The sequence below is a fragment of the Arvicanthis niloticus genome, chromosome 10 (genome assembly GCF_011762505.2).
Source record: "Arvicanthis niloticus isolate mArvNil1 chromosome 10, mArvNil1.pat.X, whole genome shotgun sequence".
Classification (NCBI taxonomy): Eukaryota; Metazoa; Chordata; class Mammalia; order Rodentia; family Muridae; genus Arvicanthis; species Arvicanthis niloticus.
Window position 1 is genome coordinate 3,114,184 of NC_047667.1, and position 15,884 is coordinate 3,130,067.

A 15,884-nucleotide genomic window follows, 5' to 3' on the forward strand; every position below is an offset into this window, starting at 1 on the left:
GCCTACTATCCTGATAAATGTCATCACCAAGTCAGGCAAAACCAGGGAAGGAGCAATGACACTCCATGGGGTTTTAAAAAACTCTTTGGCCAGGAAGATTTCTCTACTGGGGCACAACAGTAAACTCAGCCAGCAGGGTACTATGACCAGGTCCGCCTCTGTGCCATTCAAGCCTGGAATAGGCTCACTCCACCCTCAGGGTCAAAAGACCCCGCCCACTCCCTGCTCTCCCTCCATCAGAAGCCTGGAGAATCCCTATCTGATTTTATTCTCAGAACTAAGATGAGCTTAGAAAGAAAAATCTCCAACCCCACAGCTAGAGACCCTCTTCTTAAAAACATTGTTTGGGAAGGCATGACTCCTGAGTCTAGGCAAGCTTACCAGGGTCTCCAGGAAGAGCATCATGATAGGTGGATTGTAGCAACCAGAGAAATAGAAACTGCATCACACCAAGTCGCATCCATAGCTCAGACATTTGTGGCAGCAGTAAAAACAGAAGGAATCTGCGACAAATGCCTGGAATCTCATGGGCAAAGTTGCCTGGCATACACAGTAGCCAACAAGAAGACTGAGTTCCAAGCATGTTGCAAGGTGAGGACCATCACCATACGTTATTTTCTGACCTCCACATGTATGTGTGGCAAATTCACACACATACACACACACACACACACACACACACCTACACACACACCTACATACACAGAAACACATACACACACAAATATAAGAAAAGTAAGCTAATGTGATAGTTTGAAAACAAAATAAAATGTAGGAGAAAGAAAACTTCTTGAATAAGAGGGTTCCAAAGAGAATGGCTTCTGATTTGTAATTTTCTTTCATAATGTGATATGCAGAAAAGAATTTAGAATAAGTGGAAGCATCTTGAAACACATTGTCTTTTCATTCCCAAATTAAAATTTAGTATAATATTAGTGAAATATTTTTTGTATTTTTTGGTATAAAACTATCAGGGCCATATATATATATGTCACATTTGGAAGGATTTTCTACTTTTAAGATTTCTAAGAACCATTTTGAATAAAATTATTTAGGGCTTAAAAATGACTTGTTATGCTCCAGAATCACAGGAAAGTCTAATAAAAATTGTTTTTTTAATTAAAGTAAGTGACTTGCTTTCATAAAATTATAATGTTTCATGATCGTGGCAGATTATGTTCAATGAAGGAAACATTTTTGCCTTAATAAGTACACATTTAATTAAAATCAATACTGTGTATTATGAAAGACAAATGGAGAGAATATTAATAAAGGCTAATCAATATAGAATAGACAATTCTAGTTTAATTAAGGTTTAACCTGATGATAGTTATGTTGATAAGTCAACATGTATTTACAGACTATTCACAATGTTCTAGGTGCTGGACAAGAATCAATATAGAGCCTTCTTTCTTACCTTCAGGTGTTTAGTAGGAATAACTAGCTTAATATTTGTCATTAGACTCAGGTATATTTGTTTGTACTTAATTTCACTAGTATTTTAAAGAATTATTTCTACTCCATTTGAAATGAAAATTTAGCCTTAACAAACGTTGAAGTATAAAATCTCTCACTATTACTTTAAAAGAATACTTAATAAAAAGTAGAATAACTTCAGATTCATGCTCACAGGTTTTAGTAATGAAATTCTGTTTGTTTGTGTGTGTGTGTGTGTGTGTGTATGTGTGTGTGTATATATACAAATGTGAATGGATAGATATGCACGCCTTCATTCAGAGCCCAGTGAACACTGTGTCTTCTTCTATCATTCACCAAATAAAGAACTTGCAGTTCTGGGTGGATAGGCTGTCTGGTCTGCAAACTCCTGGTATCTGCCTGTCTCTGCTCCCCATACCTTCAATATAGACATGTGAAATCATGCCCAACATTTTACAGAGATGTTAGAGATTCAAACTCCAATCATTGGTCTCAAAAGTAACTGTTTTCTTTCGCTAATTTATTTTTATGGGCCCAAGTTATGGGTTTTTATGCTTAGGAGAGTGGGTATACATGATTTTCATGCAGTTTGTTCTCTTGTTACAGAAGACAGGCTTCTAGACAATGCTTGCTCATTGGCTTTCAAGAAGGCTGACCTGTTTAACTCATAGAGTCAGATTACGTGCTGCAATTGAGGCCAGCTTTTGCTTTCTTCCTATTCAATCTTTTATTAAATTAAACTTCTGTTTCCCAGATCCTAAATCTGCATTCTTGTTAGTACTTAATTTCATATATGTAGAGATGTTTTATTGAATGATAATTCAAAACCTAGTGCTTAGTATTTTAACAAATAAAGTAAATGAATTTTTTTTTAAAAAAAAATGTCATAAAAGAAAGAGATACTTTTGAATGAAAAACAGTTTTCTTGGTGAAGTGTTTGGATTGAAAACTTATTGACCTGACTTTACTTTCCAAAATTGATCTAAACAAAACAATATAAAACCCTGGACATAATGACACAAACTTTTAATACCAGAGCAGAAGAGATAGAAATGGTGAGGATAGAGGGGATAGCTTGTTGTCAAGCTAAAGTTACCCACTTGGTGTATTCCAGGACAATGAGAGACACTGCCTCAAATACCAGGACATTGCCAGAGAAATAACAATAAAATTGTTGACTGGCACACACAAACACACACACACACACACACACACACACACACACACACACACACACACACACACACACACACACTCACACAGAGAAAGAAATAAACAAATTAAAATTTAAAAAAAAAAAAAAAAAAAACTACTACTTATAGTACTGCAGAACACCTGTCATGGCAAATCCTGGTTGTAAACTTGACATACATGGGAATAAAGTACTATAGTGAAAACGTGTCTCTATCAGATTGTCTGGTGCACATGTCAGTGGGACATCTTTTTGATTGCTAACTGTCTTATTTTGATACTTTCCTACTGTGATAAAATACATGACCAAAAGCAACATGGAGACAAACAGTTTACATTAGCTCACAATTTATAATCCACCATTGAGAGAAGTTAGTCCAGGAACTCAATGCAGGAAACTGGAGGCAGGAATTGAAAAGGATTCAAAGGGGAAGTACTACTTACTGGATTACTCCCCATATCTTGATTAGTCTGTCTTCTTATAGCATCATTGATCACCTTTTCAGAGCTGGTACTGCCCCAAGTATGTTGAGTCCTCTCACATCAGTCCTTAGTCAGGTAAATGCCTTTACAGATTTGCCTACAGACAATATTTTCTCACTGGAACTCCTCTTCTAAGACAATACTAGCTTGTGTCAAGTGGACAATTAACCAAGAACACCACATCACTTTAGGGCAAACACATAGTGGATGGTACTATTCCCAGGCATGTTGACCTGATTGTATAAGTAGCTAGTAGCTGAAGAGATATTTCAGAAAAAAAAGTGCATGCACTTCTGTAGAAAAAAAAAAAAAAAAAAAAAAAAAAAAAAAAAACACAGAATTTTCCAGTGGGTTTGATGCTGCTAGCTTCTACATGCACCTAGAATCACATTAGCATAACAATATGTGGATATACAAGCATATACATTAATACAAATTAAGTATTATTTAAAAATAAAGTAGCTGAACATGAGTCTGGAAGCAAGCCATAAGTAGTACTTATCCATGATTTCAGATTCTTCTGTTAATTTCTGCTCTGATTTTTCTAAATGATGGACTGTGTCTTGATAGTATAAGATAAAACACACTCTTTCCGCCCCAAATAGCTATTTTTCATGGCTTTTAAGCAGCAATAGAAAGCAAACTGTTTTAGTAAGGGATTTGCTGTGATAAATTGACCATGACCAAGGCAACTTTTATAAAGACAACATGAAATTGGAACTGCCCTACAGGTTCAGAAGTTCAGTCCATTACCATCAAGGTGGGAGCATAGCTGCACATGGTAGCAACAGGCATTCATACTACAGGCAGAGCTAAGAGTTCTTTATCTTCATCTAAGGAGTGCTAGGAGAAGACGGGATTCCAGGCAGTTAGGACAAGGGTCTTAAAGCTGATGCCTACTCAACACATGGAGTTCAACAAGGCCATACCTCAAATAGTGCCAATTCCTATGACAAACATATCCAAACCACCATACAAACTATGACAAAAACTGCTACAATAAACTGGAATTATACTTTGAGACATGAACACATTGTTTTGGGAAAATGAAGTAGAATTATTTTAAATATTGAGTTGGGAAAGCCAGTAAGTTCTTAAAGCTTGATGGGCTGTTGTATAGAAGTTTAGAATAGAATTCTTAACAAGATATGAAAGATTGAGGCCTGTCTTAAGAAGTTTAAGAGTAACCACCACTTTGATGTTTTTAGCAACCTTATTTATAATAGCCAGAAGCTGGAAACAGCCCACATGTCCATCAACTGAGCAATGTGATACATTTATACAATGGAGCATTACTCAGCCATTAAAAACAATGACATTATGAAATTCTCAGGCAAATGGATGAAATTAGTAAATATTATCCTGAGTGAGGTAACACAGTTACAAAAGAAAACATCTGGTATGTACTTACTGATAAGAAGATATTAGAAAAAAAATTGGCATACCCATGATACAACTGACAGACCATATGAAGCCCAAGAAGAAGATGATGAAAGTATGAATAATTTAGTCCTACTTCAAAGGGGGAACAACATAATTTCAGAAGACAATTCTTTTAGGGAAGAATAGACTTGGGAGAAGGAGAGGAGGGGGAGAGGAAAAAGTGGGGGCAGGATCAGGTGTGGCAAGTGATGGAGTATATCGAGTTAGGGTGTATGGGTCCTGTTGTGTTGATGTGTGATTCCCAAGTCTGCCCACCTCAACATGTTGAGCAGAGACTGAAGTAAAGGCCATCTAGAGAGTGCCCCACATAGGGGTCCATCTTATACACAGACACCATACCCAGACACTATTGCAGATACCAAGAAGTGCTTATTGACAGGAGCCCAAGATAGCTGTCTCCTTAGAGGCTCTGCCAAAGCCTGACAAATACAGATGTGGATGCTCTTAGCCAACCATTGGGCTGAGCATGGGGATACTAATAGAGGAATTAGGGGAAATTAGGTTGTGAAGAGTTTCACAACCCCATAGGAAGAACAACAATATCAACCAATCAGACATCTCAGAGCTCCAAGTCACTAAACCACCAACAAAAGAGTACACCTGGAAGGATCCATGAGTCCAGCTGCATATGTAGCTGAGGATTGTCTTATCTGGAATCAAAGAGAGGTGAGGCCCTTGGTCCTGTGAAAGCATGATGCCCCAGTGTAGGAGAATGCTAGGGCAGTGAGGTAGGAGTGAGAGAGTTGTGGGGAGCACCATCATAGAAGCAGGGGGAGGGGATGGGATATGAGGTTTTTGGAGGGAAACTGGAAAGAGGAGTATCATTTAAAATTAAAATAAAATAACTAATAAAAAATATATCAAAAGAAAATTATTTTAAAAAGAGCTTAAATGTCCCAGAACAGAAAAGAAGAAAAAAAGAGAAGAAAAAAAAAAGAATATAAGAGAAAATTGAAGAATCCCTGGTAGTTTGAGAGTTTCTGAAAAAATCAATAGAAGTCATTCATATAAAATATTTGATTAAGAATCTGTAGAAGGGTGAGCTTCTGTGCTTTATTGGAACACATGAGCTGTGGATGAAGAATCAGCTGGGTTTTGTATGTGAAAAGTATCATTGGTGAGAAATTGGGCAGTGGGTGTTACTCAGGCTCAACATGCACAACAACCAGAGAAGTAGAATTACTCAATCCCTTTAGAGCAACAAAGATCTTGAGTGAGTCAAACCTCTGAGACATTGAGTTGTTTACAATGCTATATTTGAGGATTGTACTCAGAATCAGTTTTTAATAAAGCCATGGAATTTCCCTTTGAATGAGAATAAGAAAGAAAACAGTGTATTTATTTGCTTTTCAAGAATCCACAGTTCAAAACTTGAGACTTTTAAAGATACTTAAAAATTTTAAGACTTTAAAATTTTTAAAGACTGTGAGACTGTGTTAAGTTGAGCTGTATTTGATATTCTAATATTAACAGGAGGTCATGAGAACAAGAAATTAAAAGCTATTTTTGACTATATATGACTATATATAGATGGTCTGTCTGGGCTGTGTGATAACCCCTCAAAAAGAAAAAGAAAAAGAAAACCAAAAAAAAGGCAATGGAGATTTTCAATACAGGTACCAGGCAGGACTGACCCAAGATTGGTCTTCTTGATATACTGGTGAATCTCAAGGTCTGAGATATAGTAGAGGTGTCACCTCACTATACTTGGTAGTTGATAAAATCAGGAATGATGAAAATAAATGACTCTGCCACTAGAATATTGTTTAATCATTGTCAAATGAATTGAGGAAAGTTGCAAAGAAGCATCCTCCTTAGAGTGAATTGCACAAGGGGCTCTAAATACTCTGCTTTCACAATTCTAAAATATAAATCTGCATTTGTAAATTAATATATCTGAACTATAGTTGTGCCTTGCAATTTAAATTAATTTTTATTTCTGTGTTTATGTCTCTATTTCTCTCTCTTTATCTTACTCTGGAGTTCTGTCTGGGGTTGTGTATGCATGCTAGAGTGTGTAAATGAAGAGTGGAGGACCTTGGATCTCTTCTTCCACATGTGAAGTTATTTTTCAATTAATTAAGCATAAATGTAATCCCCATGCCCCTTCATTAAAAATATGATGTCTCATCTTTCTATAAAAATCATGGGGGAACTGATAAATATTAATCTTGCAAGGCATACCAAAAAGGCAATGTTTATTTTCATAACATTTTATAATTCAGAGTATCTCAAGCTCACAAAATGTCTTCATCTTTCACAGCAGGTGAACACACCCAGAAAGGTCTTGGGATGGGAGACAACTCATTTATAAACTACTAGATATACAAGAATCAGGAACTGAGATAAATCTTCAGAAATCAAATTAAAAAGTCAGTTCTGGGTACCAGATGTCCAGCTCAGTCTTCATGAGGGTCCCTTAACAACTCAACAGTTTATAAACTGTTGCCTGTCTATGGAATCCATTTCACAACTGTGCTTTCTTGTGGGATATGATACACCTAACACTGCAGAGAATTGATGTCCCATGGGAGGGACATCAGAGCAGAAGGGGAGAGAAAATAGGGGAGAGACTGTGTTAGGATAAAACAGAGAGAAGGCAGTGATCAGGATGTGAAATGAATAAAAAGTAAAGTTTGGAAGAAAATATTTGTTTCTTGTTGCATGTGCATGTAAGCCTACCAATGCAGAGCAGAGACAGAAGACTCATGGAGTTTGCTGGCCATCTGGTTTAGTTTAGTTGGAGCACCAGTTGAGTTAAAAACCCTGCTCAAAATACAAGGTAGACAGTACCTGAGAAACTACACCTGAGGTTAACCTTTGACTCCGAGTGTGTACACATACATAGTACCGGAGCATTTGTATGAAGTTCCACAAAGACAATTTACTTATGGGATATGCAATTCCATGCATTTGTTCTGATGTTGCTCTTTTCCTGCCATATTTGTCCAAGCTTGTGCTGTGGAGCACATATTAGTGCCACAAGCCAGCACAGACTCTGACTCTTTGTTTTTCTTTATCTCTTTCTCTGATGCAGACATAATCTTTACCAACAAGTACAGGGTAAATTTCTTGTCTTCTTTGACCTATGTTCTAGTTTCCATTCTGTTGTTGTTATAAAACACTCTGACCAAAAGCAACTTAGCAGGGAAGAAAGAGTTAATTTCATATTAGGAGCTTCAGTCAACCCATGAGGGAAGTTGAAGCAGGAACTTGAAGTAAAAACCATGAAGGAACAATGTTTGCTGGCTCACTTAAGCTCATGTTCCGCTACCTATCTTATATAGCCCAGGGCCACCTGACCAAGAAACCGTGCCATGCACAGTGGGCTAGGCTGTCTTATACGGTTAATAATCAAAACAATCATCCAAAAACATGACCATTGGCCAGTCTGACCTAGGCAATGCCTCAGTTAAGACATTCTTCTCAGAAGACTGGGAGCTGTCTCAGGTTTGCAGTTAAAGCTAATTACAAAAGTGTGTATGTACACACCTTTAATCCCAGCACTTGTTAGATAGAATCTGAAAAATCTCCATGAGTTTCAGGCCAGCCAGGTCTACCTAACAAGTCCTTATCTAAAAGCAACAGCAAAAACAAAGCTAACTAATATGCCATCAATAGCAAAAACTATTACTTCAAGGATGTTTCCAACATGCATCTTCATATCCTTATTCACACAGGAGTTACTATTTTCCTTGAAACATATATTATATACACCTCATTCCTTTTACCCTATTAGCATTAATGTAGAACAGAGGTGTCCATATTATTTTAAAGCCCTATTAGACTGGGAAGATAGTTTATTGGGTAGTAGACCTGCATTCTATCTCCCAAAGGCCATGTGAAAAAGCCATGTACAACCACATACCCTAATTCCCTGATTTGGGTGTGATGAGAGGATCATCTTGAGACCTCTCTGGCCAGTCAGTCTAGTGAAATCTGTGAGTTGTAAGTCCAAAGATACTAACTCAGAACATAAAGTAGAGGGCAATAGAAGAAAATCACCTGACACTGAACATTGCCTTCCACATGCATGAACAAACGTATGCACATATAACTATACTAAATGTATTCACACACACAAACATACAAACATGCATAAACCAAAAAAAATGAGAAATTAATAAATATCTCCTATACTAGGCATTGCCTACATGAAACTCTAGGGACAAATCATGCTTACAAATAGTTTATAACTATTTTATAAAATATTTTATAGAAAATCTCAAGTGTTTTATTGCTGCATACTTAAAGGTGGAGGCTTTTTAAAATGTGTATCACTATTTGATGGCCATCAGCTTTGTGATTGTGAAGTTTATTTGGAATTCATTATTAATCTGTACTTTTCTCACACATTGAGCTACAGTACAATCTCTGCAGAGTCTTTCCATTCTTGTCATATGAATCAAGCAGAGCATGCTCATCTTGTCAAATTCTCCTGACTTATAGATTTGCTAGAACAAATGAAAACACTAAATAAGCATCCCTGATCTATTTTTTATGGTTGACATTCATTCCCAGAAAATAGCAAATGTTATCCCAAGATGAAAGCATCAATATTTCCTGAAAGTTTTATGTGAGTATAAATCATGAGGTTTATTTCCATTGTAAGTATTTTTAATGTAATATATATATATATATTCCTTAGGATACATTGCAAGAAAGTGTTATTCTAGTAAGAACTTCAGGGAAGATAGCTGTTGTCAATGTTATAAAAGAATTAAAACTATATTTAATATGACTATACTTTATAAATTTATATGAATATTGACTAATATAAATTGATGCAATCAAGAGTCCCAAAACAGGATACTCAAATACAGATGCTTCTTATCCACATTACCCTCAAACTTTCACTTTACCATGTTTTAAGGTCATCTTCAATCAGCTGTCAGAGCTTGTAAAACTAAGACATCCAGCAGCAGCTGTCAACAGCTAACAATCCTGCTTCCCTTTTGAGCATCCTTCTGTGATAAAACAACCACAATATCCAGTGAAAAGAGAAAGAATTCTGGGGGTAATAGTAAAAAAAAAAAAAAAAGACGCTTGAAGGAAAACCTATGAATCTGGTATGAATTTTGTCAAGTGACATAAACCAAACCCAGAAAAATAGAAACAAAATTTTCTCTCTCATACATAGATCACAACTTTTAATGTTTTTACATTTGTAAGTATGGTGTGTAAGAGTGTATGGAATCTGTGAAATTAAATAAAAGAGACAGAAAACTGTGTTGAAAAAGGAGAGCTGAAAGAACAACTATGTAACAAAAGTGGAAAGGAAGTTACTAGAGAGGGAGTGCACAAGTCTTCAGGGAGATACAGAGGAGGAAAGAGGAACAACAAAAACCAATTTTTGTTTAAAATGTCATAAATGAGGCACACATATAAGAACCCTAGTACAAGTTTCCAATAGGCATGCTAAAAGCCAGGAATGATCATATACTAACAAGTAACTTTAGCCTCACTGAGGCAGAGTAAGAGTAGAGATGGGAGGTTCACTGGGACTTAATGACAGAAAGCTCAGCTTCAGATTCAGTGAGAAATATTGTCTTGAGGGATTAAGTATTATAGAACAAGACACCTGAAGTACATTCCTGGCCTCCATACACATAGGTACAGAAACGCAGACGATCTGAATATATGTGACAAAGACAGCAAGACAGACACAGAAAATAATACATTAACAGTGACAAAATATCTTCACGTATTATCTTCTTAAATACAGAGACAGAGACCCTGCTTAGTACCAACTACTTTATAGATGAAGGAAAATGGGCTTAGAACATTTAAGAAAATTGCTCTAAACCATACAACTTACAAGTAACAAAAGATTTAAAATGTTTGACTTCCTGTTTTGATGCAGAAGAGATAAGAAAAGTGAAAGGCCCTTTAAAGAGTTCCTTCTTCATCATTCTACTGAAGTTAAGAAGAGAAGTGTAAGGAAAAATAAAGAGGGGGGATTTATTTTTATTCACTTTCCATACCAATATCAGGTCCCCATCACCTTTCAGTATCTCCACATGTAGAACCTCCAACTACTCCTCCCTCCCTTCACCTTAGATAAGGGAGATCACCCATCTATCTAAGTATCACCTCCTCTGGTTTCTCTACAAATTCTGTGTATCATGTCTTTGCAGGACTGGGGATATCCTCTCTCACTGAGGCCAGACAAGGTAGTTCATTTAGTGGAACAGTATCCACAAGCAAGTAGGAAATAGATTCAGGGAGAGCCTCCACTCCTGTTGTTGGGAACCAAGCTGCTTTTCTGCTACATATGTTCTGGGGTATGCTATTTGACTGGTGTTTCAGTCTCTGAGAACCACCAATGATCCAGGTTAATTGGCTCTGTTGTTTTGTGAAGTCCCTGTCTTCTTTGGTTCTTTTCATTCTTCTCCTAACACCTTCCTGAGACTCCCTAAGCTCCCAAGCCCCATCTAAAATTTAACTGAGGGTCTTTGCATCTCTTTTCTTTGGCTGCTAACTGGAGCCTCTCAGAGGAATGTTAGGCTCTGTTTCTGTCTATAAGCATATCATAGTATCATTAATAGTGTCAGGGACTGGTTCTTGTCTATGGAACAGGTCTCAATTCGTGGCAGTCATTGGATGGTCATACTCTCAGTCTACATCTTTGTTCCTGCTCATCTTGTAGGCCAGACACATTTTGGTTTGAAGGCTTGTTTAATAGGTTGCTGTTCTTATCCCTTTACTAGAAGACTTGACTGCATATAGGAAGTGGTCACATTCAGATCCATACTCTCAACTGCCAGGAATCTCTGATAAAGCTTTTAACCCAAAGCTTCTGGGGCCTCCCCCATCCCAGGTATCTGACATATCTTAGAGATTTCCTCCAACCAGTCAGTGATTGTTCCCCTACTCTCTCCCCTGCTCTCCCTACATCTGATCCCCCACCCTGCCACACTACCTTCTTCTCATCCCTTACCCTGTTCCCCCCTTCCATCCACCTCCAATATCAATTTTTGTTTCTCTTTCTGAGAAAACTTCCTTTTTTTGGCTCTTCTTGTTCTTTGTCTTCTCTGAGTCTGTTGATTATGGCATAGTTATATTACCTTATGGCTAATATTCACTTGTAAGTGAGTACATACCATGCACTTCCTTTGGAGTCTGTGTTACATCATTTAGGATATTTTCTAGTTCCACTCCTTTGCCTGAAAAATTCATGATGTTTTAGTTTTTTTTATTTATTTTATATTTTATTTACATTTCAGATGCTACCCCCTTTCCCCATTTCCTCTCCCTAGAAAACCCTATCCCATTCCCCCTACTCTTTTTGCTTTTATACATTTTTTAAAATGTTAATCAAAGACTTTATAAGTTTGGTAATGCTCAATCAGAAGTGTAACCCAATACCCAACCTAGTTATATAAATTATCTTTGACTGGTGGAGACACGTAAACATCTGCCTCCATGACCTCCCTCTCATTCTCTCTTTTTTTCTCTCTCTCTCATCACCTAGCTTCACCCTTCCTGTTAAAATAAAACTTTTCTCTCAAAATGCAATTAGAGCATAGTTATTTCTAATTGTACCAGTGAGGTACAAGATAGTCCTAATACCCAGTCCATCATTTTGTTGACTAACCAGAACCTCTGTCATCTGTCCTAACTAAAGCACTTAGTTTTGAATCTGGCTTTTTTTCTTAGCTTTTGAATGAATGTCACCTGAAAACCATCCACTCAGATCTGTTCTCTCAAAGTAAATAGCCAGGATTGGCTATGAGACTATAGGTCTTCACCCCATCAGAAATCCAGAATGACTGGTTTAACTGAAATTATGGGAAGCACTAAGGATAGCGTCTAAAACTTAGCCAATTTATAGAGCCTGCTGAACACCTGGAAAGCCTCTATACTACCAAACATTGGAGCATCAAATCTTCAGCCTTCTGGCCCAGAATCATCTGACAGACATTAGTGATGCAGAATTATTAAGGGCTAATTACTCTGTCTAGGCAGATATAATCAGTTGACTATTCTGCAAGTGTGTCCTTTTCTGGACAGTAATTTGTCTATAAATGGAAAGAGGCAATTCTTGCCTAGTGGCTGTCACTGCAGAACTGGAGTAACTCCAAGGATGCTCAATTTCTTCTTAGAATCCATGACAGGAAGCTGTCAGCAGCAGACTGGTCTCTAATCAAAATGAACATTAATATAGAAATATTTGTAACGTCAGTTCTATGGACTTCTGATGTTTTGAAAACCAACTATCCATGTAAAGTAATCTGGACTGTTGTCTGTTAACTCCTCTCAGCTGTTTCTAAATAAAATATGGAAAACACCCTAACAATAAACTCAAAGCCATGAATTTGCTATAGTCCCTTAACTCATAGGTTAACTCTCCCAAATTAGTTAAAAAAGTTAAAGAAGGACTGGGTCTGAGCCTTATATTCCTAAATGTGTTATACAAGCACAATGCCCATGAGAGTAACAATATTCATCTCACTTTTATATCAATAAGAAGCTCATACCAATGAAAACCTTAAATTTGAAATCAAAGTAAATTTTGTACCATTTAAGAAATTATACCTTCATCTTGATATTAATTATACAGATTTCTACCAATAGGTTATGGTTATGCAATGAGTCCTAGCTAATCCTCCTTGTTCAAACAAAACCACTACTTTTCCCTAAAAAGACAGACCAATATTAACAACCTTAGTCCCCAAGCTCGGGGCGCTGACTCTTCTTTAACTTCTTCAAGCTGATTAAGGTGTTGAGATATTAGAAGAGGGGTGGAGGGAAGAGTAAATTGATAAGCCTATGAAGCTTTGTCTTTACTGCATCCAGATGGAATTTCAGGACATCAGAGGTTTGGGCAGGTCTGCTCAGTATGCTTGATGAGTAGATATACCAAGGCTGTGTATTCTGCAATATACAATTCTCAGAACAAGTTTTAGTATAAAGAAAATGTTTTTCCTAGAGAATTGATATTTTTTTAAAGATGTTGGTTCTAGCAACTTTTCTTTTTTTTTCCTCTTTTTAAAAATTGGTTGTAATATTTACATTTCAAATTTTATCCCCTTATTCCATTCCCCACCACCCAGGAACCCCTTATCCCATCCCCCCTCCTTGTGCTTCTATGAGGGTGTGATTTTCTAGTTTCTATGATGATGTTTTCATTAACATAAATTGCCTCCTAAATTTCTAAATCCTTTCCTTTATGTTATTGAATCTCCTATTTTTTCTTTCTTTTTTTTCCTCTTTTTTCTCCTTTCCCCCTTTTTTTATCTCTTTTTTTAAATTGGGTATTATATTTACCTTTCAGATTTTATCCCCTTACCCCACTTCCTCCCACCACCCAGAAACCTCCTTTCCTATCCCCCCTCCTCATGCTTCTATGAGGCAGTGCCCACACCTACTTACCCCCACTACCCTCTCCCCACCCTCAGATTCCCCCCCACACACACTATGTGTTCATTTTTTATGGGACCAAGAAACTCCTCTCCCACCTATGCCCAACAAGGGCATCCTCCCCTACATATACTGCTGGAGTTATGGGTCCTTCCCTTTGTGCTCCCAGGCTGGTGGTTTAGACACTGGTGGGCTCTGGTTGTTTTGTATTGTTGCTTTCCTCCTGGGGTCACAAACCCTTTCTGCTCTTTCAGTCTTCTCTCTTAGTTCTCCATTGGGAAACCCTTGATCATATCAGTGGTTAACTGTAAGCATTGTCCTCTGAGTGTGTTAGACTTTGGCAGACCTCTAAGTAGACAGCTATATCATATTCTTGACAGCATGCATTTCCAGCCATCCACATCAGTGTCTAGCTTAGATAACTGTACATGGGATGAATACCCAGGTGGAATGGTCTCCTGATGACCCTCCTTCAGTTTCTGTTCCATGTTTTATTTCTATATTTGCTCCTTTGAGTATTTTTGTTACTCGTTTTAAGTAGAACTGAGGCATTCCCTCTTGGTCTTCCTTCTTCATGAGCTTCATGTGGTCTGTGGGTTGAGTCTTTGCTATTCCAAACTTTTGGGCTAACATCTGCTTAACAGTGAGTAAATACCCTGTGTGTTCTTTTGTGATTGGGTTAACTCGCTCAGTATGATAATATTTAGATCCATCCATTTACCTAAAAATTTCTCAAATTCATTATTTTTAATAGTTGAGTAGTACTCCATTGTGTAGATGTACCACATTTTTTTGTATCCATTCTTCTGTTGAGGGACATCTTGGTTCTTTCCAGTTTCTGGCTATTATAAATAAGGCTGCTATGAACATAGTGGAGCATATGTCCTTATTATATGTTGGAGCATCCTCTGGGTATATGCCCAGGACTGGTATAGCTGGATCCTCAGGTAATGTTATGTCCAGTTTTCTGAGGAAACGCCAAAGTGATTTCCAGAATGGTTGTACCAGCTTGCAATCCCATCAACAATGGAGGAGTGTTCCTCTTTCACCACATCCTTGCCAGCATCTACTATCACCTGAGATTTTGATCTTGGCCATTCTGATTGGTGTGAGGTCGTATCTCAGGGTTGTTTTGAATTGCATTTCCCTGATGACTAAGGACGTTGAGCATTTCTTAAGGTGCTTCTCAGCCATTCGAGTTTCCTCTGTTGAGAATTCTTTGTTTAGCTCTTTACCCCATTTTCAATAGGGTTATATGGTTGTCTGGAGTCTAATTTCTTGAGTTCTTTGTATATCTTGGATATTAGCCCTCTATTGGATGTAGGATTGGTTAAGATCTTTTCCCAATCTGTTGTTTGCCATTTTTTCTTATTGACAATGTCCTTTGCCTTACATGAGCTTTGCAATTTGATGAGGTCCCATTTGTCAATTCTTTATCTTAGAGCATAAGCCATTGGTGTTCTGTTCAGGAACTTCTCCCCTGTGCCTAGGTATTCCAGGGTCTTTCTCAACTTCTCTTCTATTAGTTTCAGTGTATCTGCTTTTAAGTGAAGATCTTTTATCCACTTGGATTTGAGCTTTGTACAAGGAGATATGAATGGATTGCTTTGCATCCTTCTGCATGTTGACCTCCAGTTGAACCAGCACCATTTGGTGAAAATGCTGTCCTTTTTCCACTGGATGGTTTTAGCTCCTTTGGCAAAGATCAAATGACCATAGGTATGTGGGCTCATTTCTGGATCTTCAATTCTATTCCATTGATCTTCCTGTCTGTCTCTGTACTAATGCCATGCAGTTTTTATTACTATTACCCTGTAGTATAGTTTGAGATCCGGGATGGTGATTCCCCCAGAAGTTCTTTTGTTGTTGAGACGAGTTCTCCCTATCCTGGGTTTTTTGTCGTTCCAAATGAATTTTCAAGTTGCTCTTTCTATCTCTATGAAGAATTGATTTGCAATTTTGATGGG